The following is a 23556-nucleotide window of genomic DNA, read 5'->3' on the forward strand; positions in this document are numbered from 1 at the left end:
GGAAAAGGTGTGTTCCGGTCAATGTCTAGGGCACCAGTTCGTACAAGTATTCCGTAATCGGGTTCCGGACGGCACGGTTACGTGGCGAAATCAGATGATAATCGTAGTTATATAATTATTATAATGATGCGTCTACAAATTTGACCCGGTACCTCCCGAAGTCGGAAGTAATTTGGAAGGCAACTGATCATTATCCGGACTTTTGTTTTGTAGACTGTGGTCTGGAGTGCGTGCGTGTGTGTGTGTGGGTCTTTTTTGTTGTGTTTGGTTGGATTATTCTCTTCTTTCTTGCAGTTCCCCAAAAAAAAAGTGTGGATTGATATTTACAACTGCTTGGTGTTGGAGTATTTCTCTGTTCTACAGTCTTCTGGATGTTGACTTGTTCTTTGAGTTTCTTCTTGCAATCAGTTTTCTTTTTTTTTCTCTCCTGCTCTTCTATCGTTGTTTATTTGTTCACCAACATTGCCGACCGTGTGTCCTTCGCGCGTTTTCGACCACAAAAATGACACACGATTAGCAAGCGGACAGCGGCTTTACTCCTCAACCAGGAGGACCCATACCGACCACCTAAACCATTTTTTTATTCCATTTCCACCTTCTCGTTCAACTCCATTAGGCTTGAAGTTCGCCACGTCCCTTCCCATGCTGTGTTGGCGGTTCTTTTTTTAATGCATCCGCACCACCCGAGCCCCGTTCCGATCAAGAATGTCATTAAGCAGGAATGCCGCCGTTGGAGCGCGAACCTACGGAACTCCCAGTTCCGGTCCGAGATTTATCAACCTAGTCCTGGTAGGCGTCCAATAGGGCTTCCTTTGCTGTTTCTCCGTGGTTGGAACGCCGTTCCGGTACACATCAATCAAACGAGTTGAATAATTTACCAAAACCATAAATCTTACACCAGCGTCCAGCGGGTCCACAATGCACCGCATGTGGCGCCAAATGTTTGTGGAAACACAAAAAAAAAAATGCACCGATGCCGATGTGCAACAGCCCGACGTGAATGACCGACCGGAGACCGCGCTCTGGGACCGGATGGACGCGATGCCGATACCGCTTTTGTCTTTTCCATTGTTCCCGCACCCGAAAGGGGGCGTGGGCGGGAAAACAAAACTGTCGCTGGGCCTGGGAATCATGGTCGTTTGAGCAGGTTGAGAAATGGATTCAAATAAAATTAATTTATTGAAATCTCGCGAGACACTTCCAAGCTGGGCGGCGAGCTAGCCGTGCATGGGCAGTGGTGGTTGTTGGGTTTTCATGTGTAGCGGGAGCTTCTTTTAAGCCGTGCCGTGGTTTCTGTGTTGGAATTGAAACGGTGGGAAGAAGTAGCGGTTGTTGGAGGTTATTTTTTGTGCCGTTTACCTTTTTAGAGTATTTGTTTTGTTAATTCGAAAGAAAAGCCTATGGGAAAAGCAAAGAAAGTTTACTGTTAAAAATACAAGAGGTGCGTCCGAGAAGAAAAGTTTGTTACAGGAATTCGCATAATGGAAACGTTGTATATTTTGTGTAAAGAGTATAAGGGTGCAGATTTTTATTTGGGCTGCATTAAGACTGTCAAGATGCTGGAAAAGATTCTAACAATTTAAATATTTAAGATCGTATTCGTCTTTAAATTTTTCTTGTACAATTTTAGTCTAATAACATTACAACTCGAGCTCCTTGAGACCTATAGGTGTTATCCTAATATTGTAGATTGTTTCACTCACAGTTAACCCCTGTCGTTCATCAATAGCAAGTACTTTCCACCATTAGGTTGTTCGGTGTCATGTTAATGATATCACAAGAACAGGTGACCATAAATTCTCACCTTTGATCAACTTGTATGCCTTACCTTCAGCACTTCCTTATGATATGACCATGTCATCAAGCATTTTTCAAAAAAATTCTATCAGCATAACTTCACAGATTATAGTTTTTCTTGTTTTTTAGGCCCACCTCTTCTCGGATAAGCTTCAGCATTGGTTTTTACATCTGAAGATGAAGGATTCACAGTAGTATATCAGAAGCTGAAAGAGATTCCAGCATGTTGGAGCTCGATGTTGGATTGAAAATGGCAAAAGTAGTATAGTTCTACGCTTGGACCTAATTTATCACTTGCTAACTCTTCCTTTGCCTTATCCGATTGCGTATCCAGGTGCCGTTTCTTGGGCCAAAAAGCAATAGAAGATTGTCGCTTGTTCGCCCAATCGTCATTCTTAGCAGCTCACCTCCATTGCGTGGCATGCGCCTGTTTAACTCATCGTATATTCTGTTCAATTTTCACATATTTTTGTCATCCTATCTACCCATCGTTCCTTTCCTGCTCCTTAGCAGCGTTCAGTTAGGTTAGACTTTAAGCCTAGATATTAAGCCTATATATTTATTTGTGTATTAAATATAGTTTTTATAGCCAACAGAAAACTTATGAAGATAATTAATTAATTTAATATTAATGTAATAATCGGCTGACTATGCCTATGTATCCTTGTATGATCCTTTTATACGAGCCCTTTCGGCTTTTAATGATTTTTCCATCCCTGTATTTCTATTCAGCTCCCGTTTGCGAATTTCCTCTTCCATCTCTAATTATTAGGCTAAGACTTACACTTAATACACTTAATAATCTTTATAAATCGTATAAATCCCACCAACCAAACCCCATTCAATTCCCTCTCATCATCGCCACCAACGCGTGCAAATATAATCGTTAAACACACCCCATTGAAAATCGTTTCCAAACAAAGTCCCAGCAAGAAGCGTTCCCCGGTTTACACCTTCCCAGGCCCGCGCGCGCGTAACAAAGTTATTAATGCAAAATAATCGAAATGCTTCACATAGTTCACGATTTCGCGGCCATCGATCTGCAGCATCCGCCGATCCGTCAGCATCCCCATGAACGGATGCCACTTGCCCTGGGAGGATGGAAAATTGTCCAATCCAATCGAAACCGACTGCGGAACATATCAAAGCCGAGTTTGTCGTTTACTTTTTTTTTTGTGCCGTTTTCGATCGAACCGGTTCTACGGTTGGTGACATTTGATTTCAGGCGCTGTATTTTTGTGTTTTTTTTTTGTAGTTTCATGCTCTCTTATGCAAGTTGCACACGGTTGTTGTGTTGCGTTTTGGGGTTCTGGATGCGGCGAAAAAGGCTTACGAAAATGTGGAGAGTTTTCGGTGCGCGCGAGGGAATTTGTCGAACCGATGCAACAAGAATCGACCGAAATACGTACAGAATTTGGTGCTTCCAAGCTTGATACATTGCGCTGGACTTGGCAATAGGACAATGACCTGCTCGACTGTTCGCGAGAGTACTTTGTACTTTAAAAAGGATTTTTTTTGGTGAAAACATAAAACGGTTATTATTTAATTTCAATAAGCAATTAAAGAATCTTCTCTCGTTTGACAACATTTGACAGCCAAACGTAATCAACTTTTCTGCTTGCTATTTGTCTCAGTCTCCACGGCCAATCCACTTCCTGTGCGCTGGTTTTTCTTACACGATTTTGTTAATGAAACCGTACAAATGTATGGAAAGATGGCTAACACGAAGCGGCATGTACAAATGGGAATCCAACACAAGCAATAACTAATGCACATTCGTCCACTCGCCCAAAACGATTCTGACACTGTGGAACAACGGCAAAAGAGCAAAGAGTTTGGATTTAAAATTCATAATCCCATGGACTTGGCGGTGTCCAGATTCGGAAGGTTTTGTCAGTGAGGAATCCAACCTTCCTCGTACGTGTGAGCATTCGTTATTCCGCTGCACCAGGACGTCTGGTTTAAGGCCGGGACCGATTAGCTGCACGAAATCCCTTCCGGAAGGCAAATGGCGGATTCGTCGTCTTTGGCGTCGTCGGCTTAGGAGATGGTATAATTTGATGTTTGATGTGTCTGTATTTTTTTCTTTCTTCTGGATTTCTCGCATTCGTGTCTTTGTTTGACGAGCAAAAGTATTCTGAGGTTGAATAGCGCTGGAAAGAAATAAAGCAACCGGGCAACACACTGGCTCAGTAATCCCTTCTACCGAAAGCTTTTCGTGTGTTGCGTGAGTTTTTAAAGTAGTTACTGTTTGGCTGATCGTTGTTTTGTGTTATAAAACCAAAAAAAAAATAAGTTTTTTTGCTACCCGGTTTCTTTGTGAACTTGCCGTTTTGTGAGTTCTGAAAGCAAACATCCAACAAAACTTGTTAATACTGACATTATAACATGGCACTTGTGTGTGCGTTCGATTGAAGTTATTCGAACCTCTGTCTGATTGCCTCTGTTAAACATGATACAAATGATCTAGATAAGTATCACAGGAGCAATCTTGTTCTTGTCTTTTTTGTACCTATAAGGATTATTTATATTTTTTGAAAATATGTAACAGTCAATATTACTACCTATCTTATAGCTTTGCTTAAAAAGTAAAAATTTTAATATGGATTTAAAAAACATATTATACCAAAACTGATTGGAAATTGAATTACACATGAAGCAGATCATATCATAGGATTAATTGTAAGTAAGTCTACGCCTATTGGGCTATCGATGAAGTCTATGTCGTGGAAAATCTGTAAGTTGCCGTACGAAACTGATTTCATTTCAAGCATTTAATTATTTTTTCTTGGCTTAATCACCGCTTAGGTCATTTCAGCTATCAAATGGTTTACTAGGTTTGTTGATACTCCGCAGTTGGGTAGTCAGTCCTCACTGCGGATCTGTACAGATCTGTAGTTAATAGAATCTGAAGGACTTTGGGCCTGAAGAAGTTGTATTGCTCACTGGTCAGATCAATGCTTTTCCAGTGTTGTTGAGTTGTCTGGTCGTCCACTGCTAGATCTCCATCGAACCCAACTTTAACCAAGTTCGCTGATCGCAAATTCGTTGCTGAGTCTAGATATGAGGTGCCCAGGTATTGGCCTGCGTTTCTGCTATTAGATATTCATCGAAAAAGAGAATATCAGAATATCTAATGACCACCTAATTATTGCCAAATATTTGAACCAATGTCATGAAATACCTGATGCATTACGAAGCAATAGAATAGGAAACAATTAGTTTAATGATATATTCTTCATATTTTACTGGCCTTTTTACTAAACTTAAACCATATCTTCTTTAAAAACAAGTAGCCTTACACTTCCGAAAGCTTATCATTTCCTTACAAAACGATACATTGTGAAGCTGTTGCAAGAAAAAAAACTAGCTTTAACACAATTTAAACTATTTTCCGATAAACTCTAGCAGCCAGGAGCGATCTGTCTGAAAATGTACACCTTCGTTGTTTTGTTCCATACGAGAAGAATCTTTCAGCTCAAACAACAGACGCCGGAGGGTGGAGAGTTTGGATGGTGCAGCAGTGCGCCAACACCGATTCTCAAGCGCGCTCGACAAAGCGCTCGACGGCGGAAACCGGAGAATGTAAAGAAGTCTCCGGGTCCGTGGGAGCTCCGTGAGCGGAAAACTCTTGCGTTTGGGGTGGAAACAATGCTCGCCTTTTTTGCTGTTGCTGTTGTTGTTGGTTTGCTTCATCCCCCCCCCCCTCTCAGTTACATTCCATTTGCCATTACTTTCCCCCCTTCCCCGTTGTTCCATCACCACATTCCACCGGGCCAGCTTCTTCCACCCGTTGTTTCCATGGGTCGTACCACAAGTTGGATCTTCTAGCTGCCGGATGAATTTTCAATCCCGCGCAGCATTTATTGTGGCGCGTTTTTCATTACATTTTTTCTCTCTCTCTGTGTGTATGTGTATATAGTCAGGTCTAGGGAATTACAGCTAAACGGATGGAAGACGGTGAAGGTGCAGAAAATTCGAATAGGAAGTAAACGGTGAATAGAATGAATCGGATGAAAATGTTCACCAAAACGCACACAAAATAGAAACAGTGCGCGAAAGAACACAACAGTAACAGGCAGCAGCAGCACAAAAACAAAACCGGAAACGTCTTCCACGGTACGGCCACAGCCACTCGACCAACTGCGCCGCTCTCCAAAAAAAAATATTAAGTGGTTTATTGTTCTATTACGTCTTCAGAACGGCAACGCATGGTGCCATCGGGCTAGCGCTGGGATGGGATGGCGCCGCCAGGCGGGGAGGGAGGTGATGAGGCCTACGTTTTTTTTTATGGCACCGAAATCTCCTACAACACTTCACATCTATTGTTCAAATAATTTGCCCCCCCCAAAAAAGGAGAAAGAAGGCGGGTAAGGGTTTTTCCACGACCAGGACGAAGCGCTCTAGAAAGAGGTTCCGTTTTCCCTCCCGTGCAGAAGTACTTGCGCTTTCGGTAGGAAATGACGATCCAGACGTCACCCTTGTGCGTGTGATGTTTTGATTGATTTTTGGCAAAAAGAAGGGTCTTTACAGCAAAACGCAACAATTGAGGCTTATAAGTAGTGGACACTTGATTGATTTATTGGCAAATGGCTTGATTGCCAGTGTGTGTTTGTGGTGTTGATTTTTTTCTCGGCATTTATGGCGTCAAGAGGGTATTAATCGATTTCGTGGTTCGTTATTATAATGCAAGAATGTGTTTATTAAAGGAATCAATGTCAATTATGGAAATTAACTTAAGTGATAGTTTAACTAAACAACAGCATTTAATGGATCGAGGAATTATCACAGGAAGGTGTAATTTTTAAGTTATTTTAATTTAAAATTTTGAATATTTTTTTTGCGATGTGTTGAGATAAAGTTTGTTACTTTATTTTAAGGCTTTTTAATTTAGTAATAAGGGATTTATGGGCCCGGTTGTGTAGGCAACAACGGCGCCGGTCTTCAAACGGCAGGACCGGGGTTCAAATCCCATCCGGACCGTCCCCCCGTAGTGAGGACTGACTAACCAACTACGTGGTATCGGCAAGTCTAGTAAGCCATTCGATGGCCGACGTGATCTTAGAGGTCGTCAAGCCAAGAAGAAGAAGTGCTTTATGAATTGAAAAGATTTATTTTGTGGCACTTGTGTTCACACTTGCTTAATAAATAATTATCTTTGTTATTGTTAATCCAATTTTTTTAAACTTAGCCGTCCAAGAATACGTTTTGTTTATCTACTTAAGAAAAGTTACAGAAAACTAACATAAGTTGTTGAATAAAATAAGACAAATTTGGTATTCCTAATTATTCTTCAAAAATCATGCTGACAAATTGACAAATAAATAAGAAATTTTCCTGAACTGAATTGTAATTGAAACTGTTTGAAATACAATTAAATAATCGATCAATCGTTTGTTCCATGGGTTGGGACTCTAATTAACATTATAAATTATGATATTGCTCTAACCCATTTTTATGGTGAGGTCTCGAACCATAAAAAAATCTCAAAAAACAATTTAAAATATTAAATGAAACGTATTAAATTTTTGCATTTATTGTTGTAAAATTTCAGTTGTTTCAAAATTACCCTTTGGGTCCCAATTTTAGATTTAATTTTTCATTATTTTTCCATTCTTTTATTAGTTTCATCTATGTATTGGCAATGTGCTCTGTTATATCCATGGAATTTGTTTTGATTTTTGATACTTTAATAAGGCTTTTACTCTCTATTTGCGGGATTCAGTATATTTTGAGCTTCTATCGACAAAACAATATTTTTCACTGATCATATGTATTGACGAAACCTTCATGAATAGGTCAGTTGTATCGCTGTATAAAAATGTATTCAAAAACTGTTACAAATTAATTTTGGGTGCAAAAATATAGCATCATTAAAGCTTCTATAAAATTGTTTTTGCACAACTCACAGTCACACTTCTCTCTTCAGGCTGCCTTCCCAGAAGAAAAAGAATAGAAGCGAGCATAGTAGCAACCCACCCGATTCGATTTGTTACAAAATCCGGTTCAAATTCCTAGTAACGCTGCCATCACCAGCACAATGTATTACCTTATTGGTGTACGTACAGCCAAGCTGCTCCAATATCGTTGAGTTTTTCCTGTTGCCCTCTTCCTACATTACAGGAATCCCCTTCGGCCCAACTTCTTCAACCCCCTAACAGAGGGGAAAACTCGAAAAGGGGGCAGCTACAAGATGGAGTCGTTCGATCGGTCGATCGATCATTCGGTCCTCCACACAATCACAATGTTCCTGCTCGAGCAATGTTTTGCGCAAAACGGGGGCTTGCGAACAGTAAACGCACATTCCCCTTACATCACACACACACATATACGGTGCTGTTATCGCATCGAACGCGGTGAGGCGCACGCTAGCCGTCAATAGCAATTACATGACCGTTCAATTAATAAACGGATAAGGCGGAGAAGAAAAAAAGTTGAAGTAAAACACAACAATGAACAGGCATCTGGTGATAAGCGATCTGATGATCGTATCACGGCGATAAAGGTGCGCCCGGCCATTGGGGGTTTGACGCTTTATGAGTGGATGACGAGGGGGCACTTGGGGCACTTTTGAACTTTTCGTTAGAACAAAGTACAATGAGATTGATTGATTTGAGGATGGGACAGTGATTGTTTGCCTTAAGGGGTTTTATTTTCGTACACGGAAGGGCCGTGACGAGAATGTGACAAGGTTTTGTTGGTTTATTATTTTATTGCAGTGTTTGAAAGACAAATTTCCCAAGAAAGACCAGGTTTTAAAGCTTCAAATTTCCCGTTTTTCCTTCTAAATTGACAGATTGTCTGGCGAGCCAACTGTATTCCCAGCGAAGAAAAGCTGCCATTTCTCACAGCTAAATGGTGTGGGAAAATCCTTTCCTTGCTCGCCGTCTTAACAGTCTGCAGCAGCAACAGAACAAAACAACCCGAAACAGGTCATCAAACCATCAAATAAACAAACAAAAAATCCACCCCCAAATCTTCACCCCCGCGCTAGAGTAATCATCCCACCACCGATCCCACCAACAAGTAAACACAAGCGACCAGTGCCTTGTTTCTATTGTTGGTAAATTTGGATGTTCGACTTGCGGTCATTTCTTTCGCCCGATCGCGCCCCCGTAAGAGAAAAAAGAGACCTCCCGAACCTGCCGAAAGAAAAACTTACTTCACAACCACCAACACCTGTTCGGCAAGCATAAAACTAACCCCATTTTTCTGTATACACTCACTGCGGTCCCAGCGGCCTTTGGAAACCGTCCGTCACAAGTCACAACAATCACAATAATCACATTTATTTGCGCTTCTCTAATTAATATATTTTAAACTGTCGGAGCAAGCCCGCTCCCGCTCCGTTCCCAGCCATTGCGCCCTGCCCAGCCGTTCCGTTCCGGAGTGTATCATTAACATTAAATTAAAGTTTCGATTTCATTTGCCCTCGGATGGGTTTTGTCGGTGGGCATCCGGGCAACGAAAACCGCACGCGTCCCGTACCGTGGCCCGTCTGCTGTGGCCACTTCGGTTCCGGTATGCTGTGCACGGTGTGGCCTATTTGTTGTGGGGCCGATACTGCTGGCTGATGCTTTCTTTCCAGGCCTTGTGTTGTTGAGTCTAGTGATGAGATACAATTTGTTAAAAAGATAGTTAATTTTAATTTTGAAATTGCTAAAAATATCACAAGAAGCTTTGGTAGGTTAACTAGCTTAAGAATGATACTGTAAAATATCTTCTTACTTTAAAAGAAAATTCTCACCCCCTTGGTAGGTCACAATTTTCACTCACGAAAACGTTCTTCCCTTGAAACGTGTCAATAGGGGTGAAATATTTCAATATGGACTCTGTATTCGTATTGTTTGTGTTGGTTTTAGGGGTTTTCTTTAATTGAACAGTTCGTCGAAGAAGTAGGCGGGGCTTGTCGTGCAACACTAGCGCCACCTGGCAGGCACTAGCGTTTCTCTCATTACTTCACAATGGTCTACTGTCATTCTTGGAAATTTGGAAGGTCAAAAGATTTTCCTATTTTATGTTTTAATTCGGCTTTTCCCCAAAATTAACACTAGACAATATTATTATGTTTTTTTCTTAAGTCTAATAATTCTTTAAACTATTTTTTCAATAAAATTATGTGTTCTAAGCATCCTTCTTTACCTCCTTTTTTTGAAATGCAGTATAGAAGTAAGTTTTTTTAAATTAATATTCAATCATGTGTGCGAACAAAAACACTAACACAATTAACTGTATCAAATTGCTTCATTAACCTGCGAACGTGTTGAATAAAAATTATAATCCTCCCACCACCACCACATCCTCCAGCCCCGTTATCCGTTGCAGGGCGAACCGGGTTGTCCGGAGGGCAAGCACCACCGTAGCCGGCACCCGGCATAGCCACCGAACCGAAAGGCAATAAATTGGACAATTAAATTAGCGGGTGATTAAAGTGAAATTAAGGCACTTAAAGCGATGATAATCTATCTTTCGGGTTGGTGATAAATCGATGTAAACAAACATGTGCTGTGATTAAGCAACAGCGAGCGGCCGGGAAGCGTTAGTAGTTCACGCCGGAAGTGGTAAGCGGAAAATTCGACTAAAACCCGGAATTAGTCGTCTGTATCCAGCAGGGGTGTTGACGTTGTCGTTTACCTGGTGTTGAGGGCGTGGGGAAGGGAAGAGATGGGGTTTGGTGTGGAGTGGAGCGGATGCCAACGAGGGATTTATGGCTCATCAATGATGGATAATAATTTCTCTGTCGTTGTTTGCGTGGTGTACAATGTTTACTTGACGATTGACACGGTTTAAGCTGAAGGATGAAATTACGCTTTATTTGATGTCTATGAAGAAAACCTAGAAGAAACTATCAGACTTTGAAAATGGTGGATGGAGAAAAGTTTAAGTACATTTTATTATTATTTTATTTGCCATTTGGCAAGATTTCCTGCTTCGCAAAAAAATCTCCAAGATTGATATCTCTCTGAAGACACCTCCCCGTCGTTAGCTTCATCTTGACCTTCAGCTTCAGGGGTTCAGCGCTGGCTTCAGTCGGAAGTTTCACCCGCCGGGCACAACAGACACTTAAGCTGTCCGTCTGGCCGAGATAAGCAAAAAAAAAAAACCCCATTGATTGGTCCTGCAAAGCGGTTCAGTTTGGCATCCACCGACATCATTGACACACGGTACGTCCGAAAAGCCAACAGGAAAAGCGTTCGATTTTCAACCAAGCACTCGCACAACACCAGACCGAACCGAACACGCATGGGATCGTTTGCTAAGATAGCTTGAAGTGATGTCAGGATGAAACTGAAACTTCTTTTTCGCTGCCAATCGAAGAAGTGGCTCCCCCAGTGATCAGATCAGGGATTGGGAATGACATAGTGAAGTAAGGGAAGCGCAAAAAAACGGACCAGAAATGTAAAACAGAGACTGGGCGCACACAAGTAACGAGTTCAAGTCACAAAACGGAGTAAGCGTGAGAATATATTGGATGGCGAGCGAATGCATTTTAAAATGTGAAGCTTCGTTGCACACAAGATGCAGTGATGCACTTTGGTGTTGGATGTGTGTTTTGAGAGTGGCTGTTAGGGTTTTTTTTTACTTTCGGACACTACGAGTGGATATTGAAAAGCAAGCAATAGAATTAATTTGCTGAGGAAATACTTTTGACTCAATCTTCGAAGTGAACTTTTGGTGCTGACCCTGCCAATTCAGTACATGGATTTTCCAACGATTCAAAAAGAAAATGATGAATTTCAAGAATCAATTTACATTTTAAACTTTTAATAACAGTTAAAACCCAACGAAATTAGGACATAAAAGATTATTCACATAAAGAAATCCTTGCATACTTCTTCACAAGATGGGACCATTGTCCATTGAGAGTCCGTCTGTTCTAAATACTATAAAATATCCTAGCTCCAAGTAGCTCGTAAACAGGGGGACTACTACTAAGACCAGACTTTAGAAATAGAACCTTTTTGTACTAGCGACCCATTATGCAAATAGTGGACTAATATAACACTTTAGGATTCGAAGCTGATTTCCATCTAACGATTAATCTAAAAAAAATATTTTGAGACAGCTCCTTTGACAATTTTGCCATGTTCCTTGTTACTACTTATTTACTTATTCCAACGTTCTTGTTTATTAATAATTGTTTACTTGTGCTCTGGTCGAGGTCTCTCCATTTATAATACAATCAATCACTAAATCACAAATCTGTCAAATCTTCTAGCATAATTGAGGCACATTTGACAAAAAAAAAAAATTATATGTATAAGCAATTCAACAAACATTGGTTTACAATTGCCCGTAAATTTTTTGAGTTTTTCCTAGGTTTCTTAACGCTTTTTCATGTATTTTTCGTAACGTTCTAAGATTTCATTGGCGAGTTTTTAGATATGTTTGATATTTGAATATTGTTCAAAAAAACACGTGTTTTAGTTCCTTTCAACCGAGAATGGCCGGATAAGGCAAACGACAGCGAGGAAATGTCTTGTGACATTTTTGTAAATTTTTGTTTGTTTATAACGCAGTCATCACAAACGGTGTTGACAATACGGCGCAAGCCGTCATACTTTAAATAAATAAAAAAGAAAATAAATTCTTTTTGAAAGAAAAAATCCAAACAAGATAGTTCTGCATTGCTAAAACTATTTGAATCGTTTGTTTAAAAGTACGAAAAATGTAGATTTTTATCTATATAATCTTTCTGCAAACTTTAAAAACCGGTAGAAAAACTATTGGATGAAGACAAACAAAATCGAGAAATCTTTAAAATATCACAGCATAAGATAAAAAACATTTGTTAAGTCATTTAAATACCATGAAAAATAGTCAAAATATATAAAGGAAAATATATAAGCCAAAAATGAGCAGACATACCCTGTCAAAAAATAAATAAATAAAAAGGAATTTTTAACCGAGTATGCCCGGGATAAGGCAAAGAATAAGGAGAAAATGCCATTGTAAAATTTATTCAACACAAGCAACAATTGTAAATAAAAAAAATTGGAATTGTAAAAAACTATAGAGGGCCTTGTACTCCTTACCAAAAATCTACAAAATAAAATAATTTTTGAGAGTAGAAAAATCATTCTATTTATTTATTTACAATTAATTATGACGGTCCAGTGCCGTATTGTTCACACCGCTTGTGTTGAAAAAAAAATAATTATATTGATAAGGCATTTCCTCCTTATTCTTTGCCTTATCCCGGGCATACTCGGTTGTGGGTGGTTGTGGTGAGAAAAATCATTCTAGTCCAATAAAATATTGCAATTAATATCATAATAAATTCAACACAAGCGGCGTTGACAATACGGCACTGAACCTTCATTATTAATTGTAAATAACAAATAAAAAATAATATCATAATAAATCTGCAACACGGTAATGTCAAGCAGTCAATATAATGATTAAACGCTTTTTAAATAAAGTACAGTACAAACATGATAAAACAGCCTTTCGAACATCATCTTGAGTAGGAAAGATGAGAAATGCTCTTTTCAATATATTTTCACATTCTAAAACTTTATGAATCCTGTTCCTTGAAGGCAAAAATTCAACAACAAACCAAAGTCGAATCACATACACAAATTATAAGGTTTAGCATCGGCAAAAGGGACGCTCGCAAAACAAAATGGTTTACCGGATCATCAATTTCCATAGTGTGCCCAATCGGTCGATTCATCCTCGTGCCGTTTCTGCACGAGAAGCAAACACACCCAATCCCTGGCCACAGTTCTTCATAACTTGGCTAACCGATTATTAATTGCAATTAAATTATAGCTTTCTACTCTCTCGCTTTTTCCGTCTCTCAAGGTCAGCCGGCAAAGTGCGTTTGTGCATGGGGTCGTTCCAGGCTGGGTACCGTTTCTCCAGCTCAGATGGTGCAGATCTAATATGCAACACTGTTACGAGACAGATGATGACCAACGGAGCTGTTGCCGATCGCTTGTTTTACTCACCGTCCCAGGATCGTCGCGTCTGTCATGTGGATATGCATTTTCACTTTGCCCCAGCAAACGCGTCCGGGTAAAATGAATGATCGTCTTCGAGCTCCACTGTTCACCCCACTTCTCTATTGCCTCCCGAAAGGGCTCCATCATCAAGCAGCAAAACAAAACCAAAAATCAAACGAGACGAAAATTGTTCGTTTTTCCCAGGCCTTTCGGAAGTATGTGTGCTTGTGGAGTTTCGCCTCCCTCCCTCCCAAATGATCAGCTCCATGGCTATCCTTTTGTCGTTTTTCCTTGGTCCTTATGTGCGCCTGCTCACGATAATGATACGCTTTCAGGCACCGAACTGGCAGAACACTTGAAAGCAGTACGACCAAAAAACACAACCAAACTCGTCCACAAAACGACATGGACATGCGGTTCCTTCGGAAGAAGACCCTGGCCTAAGCCTTGTCTTTCTTTAGGTGAGTTTGGAAAAGCTTTGTGTGAGAAAAACAAAAAGTTGGCGGAACATGTTACACTGCTCCAGCGACCCAAATGCTTAACGCAGTCTCGTGGAAGAACGATTAATTCTCCACCGACAAGAGCGAACCAACTTCTCGCATTTCGTGCATTTTGACAAAGCGTGGAGATAAAATTCGAAGAACTTTGCACATCTGAGCAGTTACCCCGGTTCGGTTCCACCAAATATTGAGCTGTTGAACGTACACGGTGCATGATTAAGTGCGATTTTACATCCCGGTAGAATCCATACTGGACAATCACAATCTCCCGCGTTCTTGGAAAACGGAAGATTTTCCTCCTAATGTGCATCTCCTGTTCTCACAGCTACGCAAAATCCCGACTGTCTGGCCGCCATGACTTTTGCAATCTGTCAAATAATGAAAAATGGCGCGAAACGCTTCAATAACGCAGCCTCGAGGCTAAGATTATGGGGTTTCTTCCTTTGCTGGGAGAGGCTTTACGGCTGTGGCGTGGAAAATATATCGCAATACATATATTCGGCACAAGAATTAATGGCCGCTTGTGCCGATGTGCTTGTGCGCATGTGGGATTGCATTAGTCAGGAACATTAGTCAACAAACAGATCTTTCGAACCAGCAGTTTACCAAATCAATCAAGTGGCAAAAACACCGAGGATTTCATCATCAACAAAGAAGGTATTTGCTGCAGTTTTTGCTTTCCAATTCCGGCTTTTATTTAAACTTCACTTTCGCAATCCGGTGTACTGCAAGTGTACGTGTCTCGGTGTATAAGAGCGCGCGCGCGCCGAACGTGGCTCAAACGACCTTGCGCAATTATAGGTTTATTTTAAATTATTTATCCATTCCCGTTGGCAGTGGTATGTGCTGCACTAGCGCCTGACAAACTCACCGGTTTCGTCCTCTTGTCATCATCGGGCTTTGGTGGCATTGCATTTTAATTTTTATTAGTTTTAATGAACCCCAACCAGCACGACTGACGGTGACGGCCGGTTAGGAGCATTTCGGTCGGTGGAAAATCGTGAGTCTCTCGCTGCCCCCGCGCGCACGTGATTTGCCGAGGTCTCTCATTATTTGGAGAGGTCATACAGAATCGTGCTGGTTCGGTAGAAAGATGGGCAAGAAGGACACGCGGACTGTCAGGTTGGTTGAGTTGAGGTTTCTCATTTATTCATAGATTCACTAATGAGGGTGCATCAGGAGAGTGCAGATGCGGTAGCTTTGCGAATTTTGAAGCAGCATTAGGCAGTAGCTCAGAACACCGAAACACAATGCGCATGCGTATGTGGCTGAGGTGAACGATTATTAAGCTCGTTCAAAACACATGCTATTTGTGAACCAAGTATCAATCCCATATTGTCTAGTGGTTAGGATATCCGGCTCTCACCCGGAAGGCCCGGGTTCGATTCCCGGTATGGGAAAGAAGTTCTTTTGTTTTAATTATGGTTTTATAGTAATACTTTTTAAATTGTTTAACAATAGAACTACAACGATTTTGGCGCGATATTTTGGTTGGACTACTTAAAAATAAATTAAAAATAATTTTATAATAATGAATTTGATTAATAAACAGCAGTTCATTAAAAATAAAAATGTCATGAACTCACAAAATACAAAAGTAAATAAAAGACAGTAGCCACAAAATATTAAAACCAAAAAAGTCGATGTAATTTTTTTAAAAAATAAGGAGTGTTCCTACTTATGGCTAGCGTGGTCATCAGAATGATGCTATATCAGTTTTTTTCTATAAAGAACACAAAGGAAACAATCGTTGTTATATGCACAATACAAATTATAATTTTTTTCACCTTTTTACCAGAAGCATGGGCTTTAATAATTGTTTTGCTGGCGTTTTCTGATGTATAATTCATAGTAACGAGTTTTTCTTGACGATTTTTTACTCTTAATGCTGTATGTAATGTAACTTGCTCCCATTTTATACAATACTTTATGTAGTTTGGTTATTATCTCTACTAGTTTCAGCTACGCTTCTTGTAAGTTATACTTTTCATTTATACATTTTAACTTGACTTTATTTTACTTTGCTTCACTGCACTGCAGTGTTTCTTTAACGTGCTTTCTTCAAAACGAACCGGAAACCTCACGAATTCCTTCGGTACGCCATTTTAAAGCCATCAAAAACCAGTATATCGCCTCCACCAACGCGACCAGCAATTCCCAAAAAAAAGGCAGAGAGAAAAAATCAACCCCAAATCCCCAAACCAGCTCAACCCTCTAACGCAACCGTCGTGCAGCTTCCACCAATCGCAAGAACTGCACCCAACCCCTGTGGATGCATCTTATGCAGAGTGGCAAGAAGAAGAGAAAATACCCGTGCCCGCACACACCAGCAGACAGATCGAATCTCCCACTTCTCATCCATCCTTTCCCCCACGGGTAGCGTTGGATCGGCCCCAAACTCGTACCCGATATTCCATATTCCACACATCGCACAAAACGAACGAAACTGCTGCCAGCATAGATTCATCATGCCCGCCATTGCGTTACGTTTGTGTGCGGCTTTACAACAGCGCTTGGCACGATATTTGCCCAATTCCAACGTCCATCGGGGTCGGGGTCCATGGCGTGGGAGAGTTCGAGAAGTCGTGTTGCGTTCGCCTCCACCGTTTGGACGCCTCCAGCGCAGCCATTTTAAAAAATCGAACTCGAACAAAAAGGACAGAAACATACACACACACACAAACCACAAACGAAGAACGCACGAAGAAGAAGCGGCTCACCGCGACTGTCAGCATTTCTTGACGGTTCGAAGCAGGATTAACGTTTTGCTTGCGGTGGTAACCTTCGCAATAGGGGGGTGCGCGTTCTTACTTGCACATGCACCGGATCATCCCGATCGATGGGTTCTCTGTTTGAACATTCCACCTTTCTGTTGCCAGAGCCACTGAACTCGAGCCGGACGTCTTGCATGTAGTCGATCGATGTGACTCTCGAATTCTTCACCAAACGTCAAGGTTTGCTCCGGCAATGGCAACAGCAATGGGGTTGATTTATATTCCGATGTGCCGTTGCGAAAACCCAGCCTTTGAAGCACGGGGGTTTTTTTTTTTGCTTGAACTGCCCACTTTCCACCCACCCAGTTCTGTGTCCCAGGATCGCTCGCGGAAACGAGGGAACGAAAAGGGTTGCGTGTTCTTTTTTGTTGCTGCTCTGTTGTTGGGTTCCTTCCGTTTTTCTTCCTTCTTTTCTTGCTTGGTCCATGCACGAGGCGTGAACGCGCCACAGAACGGCAGAGTGGCTTGGTGCATAATATTTTATCAAGTACCAGCGAGACGAGCAGAGTGGGTGAGTTGAAAAGTAATCTTCGTTCGTTTGCCAGTTGGCGGATTTAGTCAATTAAAATTGTTTAAAAAAAGTTCGATTTTCTGTTTACTTTTGTTTAGTTTGCTTCATTTACCTACTTATTTACTTGATTTGATTGATTTTGTTGATTTTTATAGGTGCTATCAGGTGTTCGATCTATCTTTTAATTACTTCAAAACAAATTATTTCATTTGTATTTTATTTCATTATATTTTTAAGTTATTATTGCGTATATTTCCTGTAATTCACTTAACTTTGAACTATAATTTGAGAAGAGTTTGATTGTGTTTTGGTACTAAATTTTGGGATTAGCAGGGACTAACAGGATTAACATTAAATACCCAGGGTCTTGATACATGTAATGAAACTTTTGAATCTATTAGTTGATTTTTCATGCGGATAGAAGAATATTGCAAGCTTCTTGAGAAACTTTGCAATAATATAATTTTTCTGAGCGTTTGGAGCTCTTCTGTCAAATGAATCTAATAAAACAAATACTATGGATAAAAATAATAAATATTAAAAAGTAATCATTAATGACCAAAAAATAATGATAAGAAATAGTGAGTAAAACACTTACTTTTCGTATCAAATAATAACATGTCAAAAGAAGGTAAAAGAAAACTCTATTAAAATGTTTTCTTAGTTGGGAAATTGCTTGGTGTTAGAATCTTTCCATTACAAGCTGTAATACAATTTAAAGTTTGCATCAATCTATTAAAGCATTCTATAAAATATTACAACATTAAAGTGTCCCGCAAAAATAATATTAAAACAAACATTATTTTCTATTATACTAAACTAAGTAACTCGTAAAATTACTAAACGTCAACTGAAGAACACAGATAAGCCTCCGTCCAGTCTCGGTAGAGAAAAACCGGTATCATACTAAAGAAAACTCTCAGCCTCAGCTCTCCACATAGACAGACGGACGGATGGCTCCAACCTAAACTTGACAAGAAGCGACCTCCTCCATCACTTTCCGGCGCTCTGCCTGACTTGCTGCCATACATACGGGGCCAACAACGGGGCAAAATTTATGTATTTTTAATGCCCTCATCCGTCCACGCCACACACTTCTTGCGCATCATGAAACGAGCGAAACCCGAGTGCGGTCCGACGAACGGACAACAGACGGAGCGTAAATCCTTCGCGTCAACAAAAAGGATAGCGTGGATTGGGATTTTGCCCCGTGGGGCAAGAAAATCGAAAAACGAAACACCCCAATCGCCCCAAACCGTCGGGGAATTTATGCATTCTGCAAACGCAAACCATCGCTGTTTCTCACTCTCTCTCTGCCTCTCTCTCTCTCTCTCTCCATCTGTTCCTCTTGAGGACGACGGATAAAAATGCATATGCACGCGTTTTCTGTTCCTTAAACCGAACCATCCTACAGGGGACCAAACTGATGCGGGTTGGTTGGTGTTTCGTGGACGGATCGTGTGGTTCTTGGAATGTGTACATGCACCTCTTAGGCATACACACACACTATATGTATATCCTGTCTAGTGGAGAGGGTGGGTCGCTCATGTACTGCAGTGGTTTATGAGGTCGACTATTGCACGAACTTCGCCGTTCCATTCCGTGATGAACGAGTATCGGAAGAGTTTTGCATGTTTGGGACCGTCTTGGCGAAATATGTAGACCAAATAAAAAAAAACCCCAAATGGCTCACGAACGATCTGGGTCTGGAAGCCTCGAGATATCTATCGGAAAGATTAGGCTTTGGGAAATCTGGAAATGCAAGCAAAGCGGATTCGCAATGCAGCTGCACTACGTATGATTGCTAAGCGAAACTGGGTGCTTTGTAAGGCGTTGGCGTTAGATTTAAATGATAAAAATCTTTGCATTTTGTAACACTTTTATTGATGAGTGTTAGTGGGAGCAATATTGAATTGGTGTTCGGGATTTATTTTGTAGAATGCGTGAATAATGGTAATGTGCTTTGCTTGATATATTTCTTCAAATTGCAAGCAATATCTCTGTCACAGCTATTCCTAAATTATTTTGACTTGCGTTTACAAATCCTTGACAACGTGGAAGAAAGAAGACCTCTTTGGTCTAAAGAACTCAAAAGAACGCAAGTTGTATATATCCTCCTTTAGAATCCTTGCAGAACAATTACACTATTCAAGAAACTCCCTTTGAGTTCTCTAGTCACATTAAGGGTCTTGGAGTAGTCTTTGATACAAAGGCTTTTGACTGGTAAGCTATGGAAGTGATCACTCAAAGATGTAACTTCCCTAAAATCCGTGTACTGTTGTGTTGTCCGCTCAGTACTCGAATATGCATCAGTAGTATGCTGGATGCTTTCAACTCAGCTTTAGAATTAGAATAAATTAGAACCTATCCTACGGAGACTCTTCCGTCACGCAGTACGCCTGCTTCCTTGGCCATCAGGCAGTCAATATTCATCCTACAAAACTCGGTTAATGATTCTTGATTCCCATCGATGTCGTATGGCGCAACAAATATTCATGGCTGGCCTGCTTGCTGAGAACATTGATTGCTAGCAATATCTTGAAGTCACTCAAGTTTTTTAATTAAAACCCTCTCCTATCATCCTTGGCAATGGCTTTCAATGAAAAATACAATCTATTCGACTTCCATATCCTGTTAAAACTATCCTCGGGGCCTGATCTTTTTGGAGAAAGGAACACTCTAGCATCTACCAAGAGCTTATTCCGTATTATATACGATAAACTTTAGCTATGTAAAATCCGCGTTACGTGAAAATTTGAGGTTCAATTCTCAGACTTCCTAAAGGTTTAGACTTCTAAAGGACCTCTAGACTAAAGGTCTAGAGGTCCTCCAACCCAATCCAGTCATGCCGAATAGTTTCAGTTCTCCTAGTCTCATCATGAATTCTTCAAGAATTCCATCACCAAACGTTCCCAACACACCTCATCCAACCCAGTTGCACCAGTCCACCAAACAAACAACAAACGAACAAGTGTTGTAATTAATTGAATTCAAACCAGCGTTAAATTGCTCGCTTTTGATTTGGCGAACAGTGCGGGAAAAAGTGATGAAGGCGAAGGCGAGAAAGTAACAACCGCTAAACGTGTCGGAACAAATCAATTTCGATGCCCGGTACGTTTGCAGGGAGGGAGGAAAACTCCCAGCGGCCCAGGGTAAGCTGTTGGTAAGCAAGCATCACCCAAGACGAAGGTAAGTTGCGTGAGGGAGCGAGTGAGCATGTGAAGCCGAGTGCTTCTTGTCGTAATAATTGCTCCAACATTAAGCAGACGCCTCCAAGGGTGGTCGCTAGACGATCGACCGTTTTAGCCGCGAAGACGCAGTTTAATTCCGTTCCACTTAGTTATTCATAGTACGCTCCACGTCGCAGCACAAAAACAGGAGCTTGGAGCACGCAGAACACGGAAGAAATTGGGGAATGAGACACAAGTACGATTGCTGCAATTGAAATGTTCCCGGTGTTGTTGGCGGCATATACGCGATGGTGGCCTTCATTTCACAAGTGGCATAGTGGCCCGTTTCAACGCGACGGTCTCAATAAAATGATAAAACATTGGGCCGCACCATGGGCCGCTCGCTGTCTGCAAGGCAATCCTACTGACTGGTCGCTTCTGCTAGCAAACGCATGCAAATGCATCTAGCGCGCGTGCCTGATAATGCACCGGCTAATTGCGCAATCACTGTAAATCGTAGCTCTTATTGCAGCTAATGCAGTTAAATTAAATTAAATTGTCGAAAAAGAAAAGAAACAAGCGGCAAGTCATTCGGTTCGAATGCACGCAAATGCAGCCCAGGTGCAATCGTTGGTCTGTGTTTGTGTTCGTGTCGATCGGTGTACGCTTGCACGCGGTTACATTGTCGCATCTTCTGCTGTATCCCGTTTGACAATCTGTCGAACTGCGTGTGGATATTGGGAAAAAGCGCCACAAAAGCGGAAACGAGAATAACAAATGGATGGAAAAATACAGATGTAATTGCAAATTGCTGGCCCAACAAAGGCAGGAGGACATTTCCCTTTTGCGAATGGTTGCATTTTTGCGAATTTTCATAATTACGCTTTGCCATACCCAATTGACTCGATTGACAAGCGTCTCGGTTCGTTTTATAGTTTTTTTTTTTTTTCATTATTTGGAGGATGGAAAATAGACCAAGGGTGAAGCCGGTGCCGGTAGCTAGCAATTGGATGAAAATTCACTGAATAAAAATCCCATGACACAGAGACACATTTCGATGTAATTTGCTTCTTGTTGTGTGATTCCAAGGATGGTACACAGTGGTTGAAAATGTGGCCGACGGCATAGAAATCATTTTAAAAAAATGATTATTTTCTTGAAATTTTCTACAACTTTTGAGTGTTCAAATTGACCATCAGATTATTTTAATAAATTGTTCACTGCTGGAGGGAAAAAAGCGACTTTATTTTACTTCTCTCACTCTCATATCACATTTTAGGCCAGTAAAGTCTTCGCAGGTATCGTGATTGGTCTAAAAATAGTCTTCAGCTTTGCTTGTTCGATGTCCTTTTAATGGCATGCAGTTGTGGAAAAAGACGTTTACTCATGTAAGAAGTTTTCTGGTAATTGGAGCCTTTAAGGATCCTCGAACATTCAAAACTGAGAGGAAGGAGATCTTCTTTCGAAGGCAGAGAAATTGCGTTCAATCAACCTATCCTACCATGAAAATTTATATGCAAAATAGTCTCCAACATATGGCACCGGGGCGCCCCGGTGGTGAAGGCGGCAGCGGCGGCGGTCTTCAAACGGCAGAACCGGGGTTCAAATCCCATCCGGACCATCCCCCCGTAGTGAGGTATGACTAACCAACTACGTGGCATCGGTAGTCTAGAAAGCCATTTCGATGGCCAGCATGACATTAGAGGTCGTGTTACATCCAGAAGAAGAAGATATTTCATCCAACATTATATGCAAATAGACGCCGACGCAAATAGGCAGCGGCTCTGGTCTTTACACGTCAGGACCGGGACTCAAATCCCATCCGGATCGTCTCCCGTAGTGAGGACTGACTATTAATATCAATACTACTACTAATATCAATAACTCTAGTTAGCCATTCGTTTGCCGGCGTGACCTAAAAGCCAAGAAAAGAGAAAGAGTCTCCAAAATACGCATTCAACAGTCAAGCCACACTTACATTGGTTGTAAATTAATCATAAGCCTTGAGACTTAAGTCCTTAATTAAATTAAAAATTAATTTAAAAAAGGTCTAGAATATGAACTCAAACCAAGATTTGACCTCTAGCTATCTTGTCATTGAATTAAGTTGTATTGTGGCTTTAGTGGGATTCATACACTGATGAGATTCAAGCTACGACTTGCGGTGTCCATCCCAGCGAGCATTAATGCTCCAGATCACGAGAAGTACCGAAACGCAACAAATACAATGTATATGAACGAAATTGATAGCTTGTTTGGTCACGATACACGCACAAAAACCAATGGCAAAAGCAAAGATAAAGATATACTTTGATGAAAGCCTTCAGGTGGTAATGTAAGTCCTTGTAAGTACATTCTTCATCAAGAATATCTTTGTTGAAGGGTTTTTTTTACCCTTACGTGAACCAAAAATTCAATCACTGTTGAGAAATCAATCACAAAACATGACAAATGTTATTTGCCAATATGTATGCCGTTCTGGACCTATCCCTCCTGTCACCTTGTTTCCGCGATAGGTTCCCACAACCAACCATCCTGTGACCATCGTGAATCATCCCGCTTGCATTGCAATTAGAAATTCTGACAGCTTCGGGCATGATTTACGGCTTAACCATCAATAAAATATATTACAGTTTTATACGAAAAACACTATATTAGTCGGCGAGGCGGGTTTTTTTTTTACTTCAAGGAAAGCACGACCCTCAAGCTCGCGGAGGATTGGTATGGGAGCTGTGGAAGAATTTTTCATTAAAAACTCCGAATCAATATCAATCAATCAATCGGGATGTCCTGGAAGGTTGCATCCCTCTGGACTAAGAACAACGAAGCAGCTAGCGAACAGCAAACGTCTCCTGG

The 23556-nt window shown here is 40.9% G+C and overlaps 1 protein-coding gene and 1 non-coding gene across 3 annotated transcripts in view; one reads left to right on the forward strand and one right to left on the reverse strand.

The window, feature by feature from the left end:
- LOC126562508 (G protein alpha o subunit) overlaps positions 1-23556 on the reverse strand; it is a 287823-nt gene that overhangs the window by 248360 nt on the left and 15907 nt on the right. Inside the window, exon 1 of one of the 2 annotated variants that reach the window (XM_050219037.1) lies at positions 5588-5593. The exons of the other annotated variant lie outside the window; for it this stretch is intronic. The gene's annotated coding sequence lies outside the window, so the exon portion shown is untranslated. Of the gene's footprint in view, positions 1-5587; positions 5594-23556 lie in introns of those variants that run through there. 2 annotated transcript variants of the gene reach the window in all.
- Trnae-cuc (transfer RNA glutamic acid (anticodon CUC)) lies at positions 15574-15645 on the forward strand. Its single transcript has one exon. It is a non-coding gene; the product is annotated as a tRNA-Glu (tRNA).

Source organism: Anopheles maculipalpis, chromosome 3RL (assembly GCF_943734695.1).
Source record: "Anopheles maculipalpis chromosome 3RL, idAnoMacuDA_375_x, whole genome shotgun sequence".
Taxonomy (NCBI): domain Eukaryota; kingdom Metazoa; phylum Arthropoda; class Insecta; order Diptera; family Culicidae; genus Anopheles; species Anopheles maculipalpis.